The sequence below is a fragment of the Helianthus annuus genome, chromosome 6 (genome assembly GCF_002127325.2).
Source record: "Helianthus annuus cultivar XRQ/B chromosome 6, HanXRQr2.0-SUNRISE, whole genome shotgun sequence".
Classification (NCBI taxonomy): Eukaryota; Viridiplantae; Streptophyta; class Magnoliopsida; order Asterales; family Asteraceae; genus Helianthus; species Helianthus annuus.
The window spans coordinates 123,586,299-123,598,597 of record NC_035438.2 but is presented as its reverse complement, the minus strand read 5'-3'; the positions used below and the strand labels follow the sequence as shown (position 1 = coordinate 123,598,597).

At 35.3% G+C, this 12,299-nt stretch overlaps 1 long non-coding RNA gene across 1 annotated transcript; it reads left to right on the top strand.

The window, feature by feature from the left end:
* The first annotated feature begins 7,560 nt into the window (after positions 1–7,560).
* On the top strand, positions 7,561–11,076 carry LOC110865874. The gene is made up of 6 exons (XR_004859798.1): positions 7,561–7,651; positions 8,086–8,202; positions 8,291–8,430; positions 8,992–9,080; positions 9,200–10,302; positions 10,784–11,076. It is a non-coding gene; the product is annotated as an uncharacterized LOC110865874 (long non-coding RNA).
* Positions 11,077–12,299: the final 1,223 nt, after the last annotated feature.

Genomic DNA, 12,299 nt, shown 5'->3' with positions numbered 1-12,299 from the left:
ATTCTGAGTTGGGACACACGTATAAGTTAAGCTATTAATACACTAATTCGTATCCTAATCAGATTGAAATTTGTGTAAAAACTTAAAAGGATCAATATATCAGCAATCATAGTGAATTTTTTAATACTTAGTGTTTAAACAAGCTCAACGGTACTTGTAGCTTGTCGGTAGCTGATATGATCCCCTAACACGCTCACCAAAAATATGTTTGTAAATATTTACTTTACTGCATTTCATTTCATTTTTGTTTAGCATATAAGCCCAAAAAGATTTCATAGTTTTCTAGACATAAACTTTCTTAAAATCTCAAAAAGATTTTACATTTCTACTCTAGTTTTATCGACAAACCAAGGTAGAAAGGTAATCTTCAGACTCGTAGTCATGAAGCGGTGCAGGAAGTTTCTGAACTAGACGACAGGGTTGGGAGCTAATCTTGGAATAAGCTTGGTAAAATTCAAAGTCAAAGCAAGTTCATTAAGTTGACACTTGTAAATTTTCATGAAAAATGTGTTTGAAAAATTGAACAAAATGTCAGTTTGTTTTGTTTCGGGTCAACCAAGGTCATTAACTTAGACTTGGTAGGCAAATTAAGTACCTAGGGTCATTAACTTGGACCTAGATACTTAAGTGGATTTCTAAAACTGACCAAATCTGATAAAAAGGCAAAAAGTCAAAAGGTCAAAACATCGAAAGTCAAAGAGAGGTGTTTGGATAAGATGACAATCCGATCGGATGGCAATCCGATCGGATGGCCATCCGACACTTGGTCACCTCTATATATAGAAGTCAATGTTGTTCAGTCAAACATTTACTCGATCGGGCGACCATCCGACACTCTTTCAAACACTCTCTCCTTCTTCATTTGTTTTTCACTTTCTTACTTTCCACATCACATTGGATTGTTGGCACGCTCAACCTTCACTATGGGAACGGTTAGTTCACCGATTTTCATTATCAAATTTGATGTTTTGATGTTATTCTTATATCGGCGATTGTTCGGACTTTAATCCTTAGATCTAGGAAATTTTAATGATGTTTGATAGATTTTGAACATAGGGTTTTGATCATGGGCCTTAGATCTATAGGTTTACCGCCTAAATTTGTGCAAAAACATGTTGAAATTTGATGAATTGAAGATTAGAGGATGCCGGCTATCGGACCGTATTTTGTCAAATTAAACTCAGTTTAGGCCGAATTAGAGAAAAATGAACATAGGGTTTCGATCATCGGTGAATTCTCTACGTAGATCTGTGTTCAATTTTGTTAAAATCTTTGAAAATTCTTGATATTCATAAATTCATATCTATTCTTCAATGTTCAAGGATCGAGTGGCAACTCGATCGGATGGTAATCCGATCTGTTAGTGCATGCGTCTGTCGACTTCGTCTTGTATCGAGTTTTGTACTTAGATTGATAGATCAGGGTACGTATTTCGAGAAATCAAGTAATTCCGCATGAGTAGTTAATTCCGCATGAAAGGTGTTTGTGAGTAATTCCGTACGGAATTAGATTCCGCATGGAATCTTAATTCCGCTTGGAACACTCTCATACAGAATTAGTTGCCTATATAAAGGCTTGTTCATGCGAAATTATACATCTCATTCAGGTCAGTGTAACGAAGTGCTGCCAAAGTGTCGTCTCTCTGTAATCCGTTATTATATCAATCAGAAAGGCAGTTAAAGTGATATCCTAGCTGAATTGAACTTAGTTCGTTTGTTTCCGCCTTTCAAACTAAGCATAAACTCTTCTGATCGACTCATTCGGGTCCTAAATCGATCCTACAAGTGGTATCATTGCTTAGGAGGAAGAGTTCATACCAATTCAGCTGCAAATTCTGATTTCTACACCTTCTTTTCTTCATTAAACAAGTTTCCACGGTTAAAATGATCTGAATTTCACATATTACATGCAAAACAGTGTTTTAACAAGGCCTTGAGAAAGTTGGACCATAATTCAATCAAAATCAGGTAGAAATTGTAATTCCGTATGAAAATCTGTTCGAATAGAATGACGTCAGCATGATTTCGTTTGAAAGTGATCTTTAATTCCGCACGAAATTACGGAGTTTTAACTAATCTCGTTTGAAAATGAAACTAATTCCGCACGGAATTAGTATTTCCGTTTGAACTCGTTCAAACGAGATTATAATTTCGTTTCAAAGTCTTAATTTCGTGTGAAATCTGAGTAATTCCGCACGGAATTACCTGATTTCGTTTGAACATTATTATTTCGTTTGAAGTCTCTTGTGCAGGTAATTTCATTTGAACTTGGCAATTCCGCACCAAGTGATTCCGTTTAAAGATTAATTCCGTTTGAAACTACTTGTTTGTGAAACTTTGAAAACCAAAACATGGCAGAAGAATTCTACAACGCTTTTGCTACCCCGATCACAGCTATTCAGCAGACGATGTTGGAAAACGAAACGGGAACTATGCAAAAACCGCCTAAGCTAATGAACATCAAGGAGTATAAGGGTTGGGAGGAACGGTTTGAGAACTGGGTACAAGAAAACTATCTAGATGCTTGGGAATGCATTGAAACAAAATACGTTAGACCAATGAATGATGACGAAGAAGTGATTGTTATCAAAGATCTTAGTGCCGAGGAGAAAAAGAAATACAAAAACAAAAAGATGATGATCAGTTTACAGCAACAGGTAGTTAAAGAGGATATCTTGGTCTTACTGCAACACACTGGGAGTGCATATTCGATTTGGAAAGCATTACGACCAAAGTTTGTTGGAAGCAGAGAGATGATCAAAAACAAGAAATCGCTTCTGAAAAAAGAGTTTGATTTATTCCGTGGTTTGAAAAATGAAAGCACAAAGCAGATAATTGAAAGATACTGCAATCTGTTGGTAAATATGAAGAGAATGAGTATCAACAAAGATAATGAAGAGATGATTGAGAAACTGGCTGATGCATTGCCACATGAGACTTGGGGTAGTTACTTAATGATGCTGAGAAACAAGAAAGGTTTCAACAATCTAATGCTGAGCAAGTTTATTGAAAACTTGAAGCACAAGAAATGGAACAAATTACGATTTCAAGAATGAAAGTGTTTGATGGTGAGCAAGATATTGGGTTGTACTACAAAGCCGGGTTGAATGAAAAGACCAACATGTCACCAAAAGTTGAAACTGCATTCAACACAAAGAATTCTTCATATGGTTCGTCTAAAGGATCAAGCAGTAAAACGAGTTTCTCATCATATCCATCATTTTATCCGAATTTGGTAACAACAAAGAATGGCATGAAATTACAGTGTAACATTGTTTTAAATCTTGAGGATGATCAAGATTATATAGAAGAAGTTGCAAAAAGCCATATGTCTTTGTTGGGAACTGTTTTAGAATCATATGGAAGTTTTGTTGCAGGTCGGATCGGGAATCCAATGCTGACTAAGGAGGATTACGATCAGATCGATGCTGAAGAGATGGAGCTAATGGACATAAAATGGTGTTTGGCTAGTGTGATGAGGAGAGCTGAGAAATTCAAACAGATCACAGGGAGAGATGATCTCCGTGAGGCTAATGTTTCTACTTTAGGTTTTGATAAATCTAAAGTCACTTGTTTTCGTTGCAGGGAAAAAAGACACTTCAAGAGGGGGTGCACTAATCGCAAAGCAAGTGGAGCTCAAAATCCATTCAACAACAATGATTACTACAGAAAGGCCATCTACCATCAAGTTGCTCATCATCCAAATCAACAACAGGCACAAACGGCACATGGAAGGAATGTGATTGAAGAATCTTTAAAGAGGGCTTGTATGGCAAATCAAGATGAGCAGAAGCCATCAACAGGGTTCAACTGGGACAAATATATCTCAACTGATGCTAAAGCATGTGTGATAGACCAAGACGATGAAAAATTACCTGAAGGGTCACTACAACAAAAATGGTTTTTTAGGACCTTTTCTGTGGGACGCTTGTAAAAGAGGGTACTGAAAAACTATTTAATAGGACTAATGAACTTTTGGGGTCCTTTTATAATATACTCTACTAAACCGGTGTCCTAAAAAACTATTTAATAGGATGGATGATTTTTTGGGGTCCTATTATCATATAATTTAATAGGACACTTAAAATGTAGATTCTAATAAAGTACTTTATAAGACATTTAATTGTTAATGTCTCATTATGTGGTACTGTATTAGGACACTTGATCTTCTGGGGTACTATTATAACATAACTTAATAGGACACGTTCTAGTTAAGTCATAAATGTTCAGTGTTATAGGACCCCTTTTAGTCGAAGTCATATTAGAACTTAACTTAATAGGATACTTGACACTTGGGTCTTATAACTTTAAACTTTATAGGACGCTTAATCATTATGGTGTTATTATAATACACCATAATAGAACACTTGATATTTGAGTCATAAAACATTAGTTTTATAGGACGCTTATTCGCCAGAGTTTTATTATAATATAACTTAAAAAGACACTTGACACTTGGGTCTTATAAGTTTAACCTTTATAGGACGCTTAATCATTGTGGTGTTATTATAATACACTGTAATAGGACACCTGATATTTGAGTCATAAAACATAAGTTTTATAGGAAACTACAAAAGTTTCTTACAATTTCCTACAACAGTTTCTTACAAATTTCCCACAACTCAATTTTTTTTTACAATTTTTTGACAAAAAAGAAAAAGAAAAAAAAAAACCCAAAACTTTTCCACAAATTTCCTATAAAATTGCCACACAATAAGCATTTGTAGTAATTTCGTCACAAAATTTATAACCTTTTCGACAAAATTCCGACAAAAATTATAAAATTCTATATTATTTGTAACTACAACAAAACAAATAATTTAAAAAAATATAAAATATTAAATTTGTCGGAAATTTGTAGCAAATTGACACCAGTTGCTACATATTTCCTAAAAAAAGAGTTATTTTATTTGTTATATCAATTTTAGAAAAGTAGATAATTTTAAAAAATAAAATGATAAGTTTGTTGGAAATTTGTAGCAAATTGACAGCAGTTGCTACAAATTTCCTACAAAAAGGCTATTATTCATCAAATTAAGATGATAACATAATTTTAAAAAATAAAGTATTAAATTTGTCGGAAATTTGTAGCAAATTGACACCAGTTGCTATATATTTCCTACAAAAAAAAGTTATGTTATTTGTTATTTACTAATTTTAGAAAAATAGATAATTTAAAAAAATAAAATAATAAATTTGTTAGAAATTTGTAGCAAATTGACAGCAGTTGCTACACATTTCCTACAAAAAGGCTATTATTTATCAAATTAAGGAGAAAACATAATTTTAAAAAATAAAATATTAAATTTGTTAGAAATTGCAAGATTTGTGAATAGTTTATTTTTTTATTCCGAAACATGGCCTTCATTTGCACATATACATTTGATTTTTTAATCTTTGTAATTAATTTTTATCTATATGATGTTGGTGTATGTATCCACGTACGTGTACATATTAGTGTACTTATGTAATGTATCATGGGAATGGTTGTAAAACAAGGTTTCAAGGTCGAGTACTTTCCGAGTAGTCGCTACAAGGTAGGCTGCCGAGGAAACTTTCTCTAACTCCGCCTAATTACTCGGAATCGATCAAACGCGGTCAAACTCGGCCAAAACCGGATCTATTAGGTCAATGTGGGCCAAGTTTGACTTAAAAAATATAATAAAACATAATTTATATGACTATCATATTAAATAATTAATATCATTTTCACGTATTTTGTTAAAAATATTAGTAATTATGTTACTTGACATATATTTAATTCCCGAAAACTAATTGCTCTATAATTTAACATGTCCGAGTACTCCCCGAGTACTCTCCGCCTATGCCGAGTACTCTCAACTCCCCGGTCGACCGACTAGGGAGCGTCTAGCGACTTTTGCAACCATGATCATGGGTACGTATGTCTATGTGTATGTATGCATCTATGTATACATGCATACGTAGGGATGCAACACTGGTAGTGGTGGTCGGTCAAACTCAGTTAACATTCGGGTCTTGTCGAAAGTTGGTTAACACATGTGGTATTAAAGGAGACTATAGATGTGTAGTGGGGTTAAGATCTTTGGACAATTGATGGATAAATAGTGAGGTTAAGATTGTTGGAGTTGGGTTTTGGCAGCCTTTTGGAGTGAGGTTAAGACTAAATTGATGTTTTGTAATTACGTTATATATAAACGGTACGTCGTTCTATTGAATACAATATTTTTAATTTAATAACTAAAATTATGTTTTTTGTTTTGTTTGTTAATTATATAACTAAAATTTATAAGACCGGTGGGTATGGGGCATGGCAAGGGCACGGCGAGGCCCGGCCGCCCCGGAACACCGCCCCCCTCACTTCCGGCTCGTCCCCTCCGTCCTCCCCACGACGCTTTCGACGGGCCACATTCTCTCTCTCTCTTTTCTTTCTCTCTCCTCTCTCTCTCTCTCTAAAATCAAATAAATTATATTTTTAATTGTTTTTATAAATAGTGGGGGGCCATCCTCCACCCCTTGGTCCATCCCCTTTAGGCCCATCCTCACTTCCGGTGACATGGCGGGTGATGTGACGGCCCATCCTCCGTCACCATACCTTCTAGTCTAAGACTAAGCGGTATGGAGGCCCGTCGCCGCCCCAAACTCCCCACCCCCCATGCCCGTCGCCACCCCAAGCCCGGCAAGTTCGGCTCCCACCAGCCGAACTCGACGCCCCCACCTCGTCTCTCCTTCTCTCACATATACACACACACATACACACGTATATATATATATATATATATAGGGGGCTGCTAGAATGAGAACCACCCCGAGTTGTAAGAACCGCGAGAACTACACCCCACGGAGTGCCGTTCGCCATGATTTTTTTTACAAGTAGATGTGTGTATTATAAACACAGCCATAAAAAATCATGGCGAACGGCGCTCCGTGGGGTGTAGTTATTTACACCACAAGTTTGGTGTTTTTTAATTTTTTTTCTTTTTTCTTTTTTTTTCACCAAACTTGTGGTGTAAAAAACTACACCCCACGGAGCGCCGTTCGCCATGATTTTTTACGGCTGTGTTTATAATATACACATCTACTTGTAAAAAAAAAATCATGGCGAACGGCGCTCCATGGGTTGTAGTTCTCGCGGTTCTTACAACTCGGGGTGGTTCTCATTCTAGCGGCTCCCTATATATACATACATATATATATATATATATATATATATATATATATATATATATATATATATATATATATATATATATATAAAGAGGTTCATCCCCCACCCCTAGGTTCATCACCCTCATGCCCTTCCTACGTGGCGGTGACGTGACGACCCATTCTCTTGAGGATGAGGGAGGATGGGGCTCTCCATACCCCCTAGTCTAAGGATAGATCCTCCATGTTTTGATTTTGAGTTTCCTGAATATAACTAAAAAGTTTTATTTGAAATCGCCCTTCAATCCGTGTCCAGCCTTTAAAACAGATCATTGGTCGTTCGATCATCACACAATCCGACGGTTGAACTTATAACAAAGCATAAAAGGTTATCAAAACCTTTGGCGGGCTAGACACTTCTTCGTTCCCCCCAAATCACCTACCAGTTGCCTCCCTAGATCCTCGATTGACGCCGCTTCCTCTCCGCCAGTCGCCGGACCACCTCCTCAGCAACACCGAACCACTAGGTAATTTCTTCTTCCTCGTTAGTCTTGAGACTAAATTGTGGGTTAGGGATGAATTGGGTGTTTCAGAACGGTACGTACGCTCTGAGTTTATTTGTAATTTGAGTGGATATGTTGATAATTGAGTAGATCTATGTCGTTGAAACCCTAGAATAGTTTGACTTGAAAGAAGAAAATAGCCATATTAGGTAGATGGGAGATTGAGTATGCATAGGTTCGTTGATGGTCGTTCAGCTTTTGATGCAATTGCTTTAGCAATTGAAGAGGCCAAATCCGAGGTTTTAAATCAAAGTTGATTATCAGTTACTCGTTTTCGACTTTTCGTTAATCAGTTCAAAAGACTTTTATTCGTTAATTTTTGTTTCATGCAGATAGTTTTCGACTTTTCGTTAATTAGTTCAAAAGACTTTAATTCGTTAATTGTTTGTTTCATGCAGATATTTATGTGCGGGTGGTGGTTGTGCCCGGATCTTTATTTGCGGCGCCCTTTTCATACTAATGCGTCTTCTCGCCTTGATAGTTTACTGGAGGCAAAAGCCAAGCAAGGGGTTCAGGTAGGATACATGCGTATAATAGCACTAAAAGTTAAGGGATATTTTTTTATATATTTTTTAAATGGTATTTGGCCTATGTATAATGCAGATTTATATCCTGATGTACAAAGAGCTCGCTCTTGCTCTGAAAATTAATAGTTTTTATAGTAAGAAAAAGCTCGCTGCACTTCACGAGAATATAAGAGTTCTACGTCATCCGGATCATTTCTCTAGTGGTGTCTTTCTATGGTAAGCATTCTGAAAAAAACTACAAGGGGTTGTTTTAGGTTAAAGAAAATAAATAAGAGGTTGAAATGGGTCACTTAAAAAGATGTTTTTAATGGTTAGGAAATGCTATATCTGTTGTTTACATTCGAGTTGGGAGGTAATATGGACATTTCGTGCTGTTTTTCAGATAAAGTTGGACAATGTGTTACTTTAGGGTTTGAATTTGTTTAGAAGATGAAGCGTTAGTGATTTACATAGGTCAGTCAATATGTTGAGCTAGGTTCCTTCCCTCTCTTTTATGCAGAAAATGACAAAGAACAGGGTATTCATAGTAAAAACTAGTAATTTGTAACACCCAGCACTTGTATCAACATACATTGTCAGCTTTGCTGACTGGCAACCAATCTTTGTTTTTGGGCGCTCAAATGGAAGCCTGTCAACTTAAGGTCCTGTTGATTGCTAAGTTCGTAATAGGTACACTCAACTTAAAAACACGTAAGTTATTGTATGTTTAGCATGAGCTTCTTTTGAACAAGGTCAAGACATTGATCAGGTCATTTATTCTTACAAACTGATATGCAGGTTAGAACAGGTGGTTCTGTTGCTAACAAGGAAATTCTGGGATTTGCAAAGTTATTCAATGACGAACTTACCCTTGATAATATCAGCAGGTCTAATTTTCACTTTTCAGTTATATCTGTAGCAATATTGCTCGAGTATAACCTCATTATTAGTACTATGTTACTAACCTACCTTATGTTGTTTTTTTCAAAATGGTCCCTGCTATCAGGCCTCGTTTAGTGAATATATGCGAGTATATGGGGATCCAACCTTACGGAATAGACACACACTTGCGATACATGCTGCACAAAATATTACAATGGTGTCTTTTTTGTTATCATTTAAATAGTTGTTAAAATGTTTGTACATCAATACTTAATAGGTGAATTTTTGCCTTCATCATAAAGCAATCTTATTTTGCCCTATGTAACGGAAATTTTATGTATGTTCTTTTTTTAATATACTTTCATAATGCATTGTCCGAATCTTTAAATATTGAGTTATTTTATGATACTGACTTAAAAAGCCTGAGGCGCAGTATGTATGTGCATACATACTACATCTTAATCTCATCCGAATTTTAGGAAACTTCGGCAAATAGCGGCTGAACCAGAAGCACACGGTTAGCCCTTTATCTGCTCACTTAGTCATTGCTCCGTGTAAGTTTTTTTGAACTTAGAAAGTTTCATTGATTATTTATTTGGTTGTAAACTTTTGTTTCTTGTGTGTTCAATTTTGTTTAAAGTTATTATTGAGATTATCTCTCTATGAAAATGTTTTTAAAAAGAAAAGTGTATGCCCTCCAGCACCAGCTGTTCGAGGGTATAATCTTTCATGCTTTGCTAAATCCATAAACCGTTTATTAGCCATTTTTGAACTTGTTATTGTAATCGTACAATGATATGGAACCTGTAATGCTCATGTTGAAAGTAGTTAGGAAATTACCTTAGTCAAAAGCTCAAAGGTTGGTAGATTACCTGCTTGGACCATACATTGAAGTTCGGTTATTGCTAGCTGTGTTGGAGCTCGTGATGCTCACACTCCAAATCAATTAGCTGTTATGTTTAACATATTTTATTCTTTTTTCTTTTTTAACCATGGTCATGCTCGCATAGGACAAAAGTGGTGTAGCTCTTGTAGCTCAAGAGAAAGTTACAAAACCAAAAGTGGTGTAGCTCTTGTACTAATTATATTTTAGGTTTTTTTTTTCATCTTAAATTAAGCAACTGCTAATATTTGATGCTTTGATAGAATTTGGTTATTACACATGTTAAGAAGGAACTTGGTCTTGCATTCAAGGGTAGTCAAAAGATGGTGACTGAAGCACCAGAGGTAAAGCAATATATCTTTCACGTCACTTCTTGCAGAGTTAATATTAACTGAAAAAAAATGGTTGTTTACATCAACTTATGGTAACATAACTATCTGTAGTAGAGTTTTTTTTACATGTATAATACATTAACTATTTACAAGTTCGTCACAATAAATAACAAGTGTTGAGACGTCCCTTGAATTAGTTTTGACCCATTAAGGGTGTTAAAGTGGCCAAACTAAACTAGACATGGACATTAAAAGATGGTTGTTTAGATTAACTTGTAATATAATTATCTGTAGTAGTCTTTTTTAAGCATATATAATACATTAACTATTTACAAGTTTGTCAAAATAAATAATAAGTGTTGATGTGTCCCTTGAATTAGTTTTGACTCATTAGGGGTCTTAAACAAGTCAAACTTGATACAGACATGAATTTTCTGTGTTAGATTTGTGCTTAAAGTTTCAGCTATTGATGACTGTGTAACATTTATTACAGGGATCAGGATAAGAAAGTGTGATGTTTGGACTTGAAATCTCTACTCACACTTCCTGTCGATTAGTTGCCAAGGGGGGCCTTGGAGCGTGTTTTCAAGGCAACACATGAGTAGCTTGTCGCCTACAAGGATCAAGTAGGATGTGTTATTTTTGTATTTTGTTCGTTCAGTGAGTCTTTTTTAGCTTTTTGTGCCCTCATTTGGCAGTTAATTATATGAATAAATCAAGTATTTGACACTCGTTCATTGGAACTTGAATTATCTATGAATTTTGATGTATGGTGAATTTAAAACAGTTTTTTTGTGTGATTTTTCCTGCAACTTTTAGCAAAAAAAAATGGATTTTCTAGTTTTTTTTATTTTATTTAATAAATATTTTGTCACAAATCTGTTGCAATCGTTTTTTACAAATACTTCGTTGCAAACGCGTCACAAAACTTTAGTAGTAATATTTAAGAAATGGTGTAGGAAATGTGTTGGAAATTTCCGACGCAATATTTTGTAGGAATTGTGTTAAAATTTGCGTAGCAAATGCGTAGTATTTAGTTTTCGACGGGGCTTTTTCCAACATCAAGGTTTGGTTGCAAATGCGTAGCAAATTTGAGTTTGCTACGCATTTGTGACGGATAAGCTTGTCAGAAAAAAACCAAATTTCTAGTAGTGAAGGGTCCTATAAATTAATTTTTAAGGACGCTTGTATGTGTATTAAAGGATTAAAAGTAGGTAATCACATATTAAAACATTGTAAAAGTGTCATAATATGTCTTTTTAGGACGCTATTTAAGTTGTCTATAGACATATTATGCGACCGTAAAATTGGTTTCATAATCTTATTTGGTATATTAGGACCTTTTTCTTGGTACTAAATTAACTATAGTGTTACATCATAAGCGTCCTATCAATTAATTTCTAAGGACGCTTGTAAGTGTATCAAAAGATTAAAAGTATGTAAGCACATGTTAGAACATCGCAAAAGTGTCCTAATATGTTTTTATTAGGACATTATTTTGGTTGTTCAAAGACATATTACGCGACCATAAAATTGGTTTCATAAGCTTATTTGAGATGTTAGGACGTTTTTTTAGTTCCGGGACTTATTACGACCCCTTTACATGAAACGCTTTTACCGTTGGTCCTATTATATGAAAAGTCCTATAAAATAGCATTTTAGGACGCTTTTGCGCGTACTAAAAACCCAGTTTTCTTGTAGTGGGTTTAGCTGGGAAAATTTCAATTGGGATGATTATGATCCTAATAAAACTCCAGTTCACACAGTTTTTGTTGCTCGAGTTGAAGAAGATAGTGATGATGACACTGAGTATTATGCTAAAAGAATGAGAGATCATTTGAAAATGATAGCAGAAAGTGACAGTGGATATGAAAAAGCTAAACAGAAAAAGAAAAAGGTCAAAACACCGGTTAGTAGTAATGATGAAGATGTTCCGGTGGCCAGAAGAAAAGTGAAAGAAGTTCCAAAGTTCAAAGTTGATGAAGAAGCTGATGCACGAAAGATTCCAG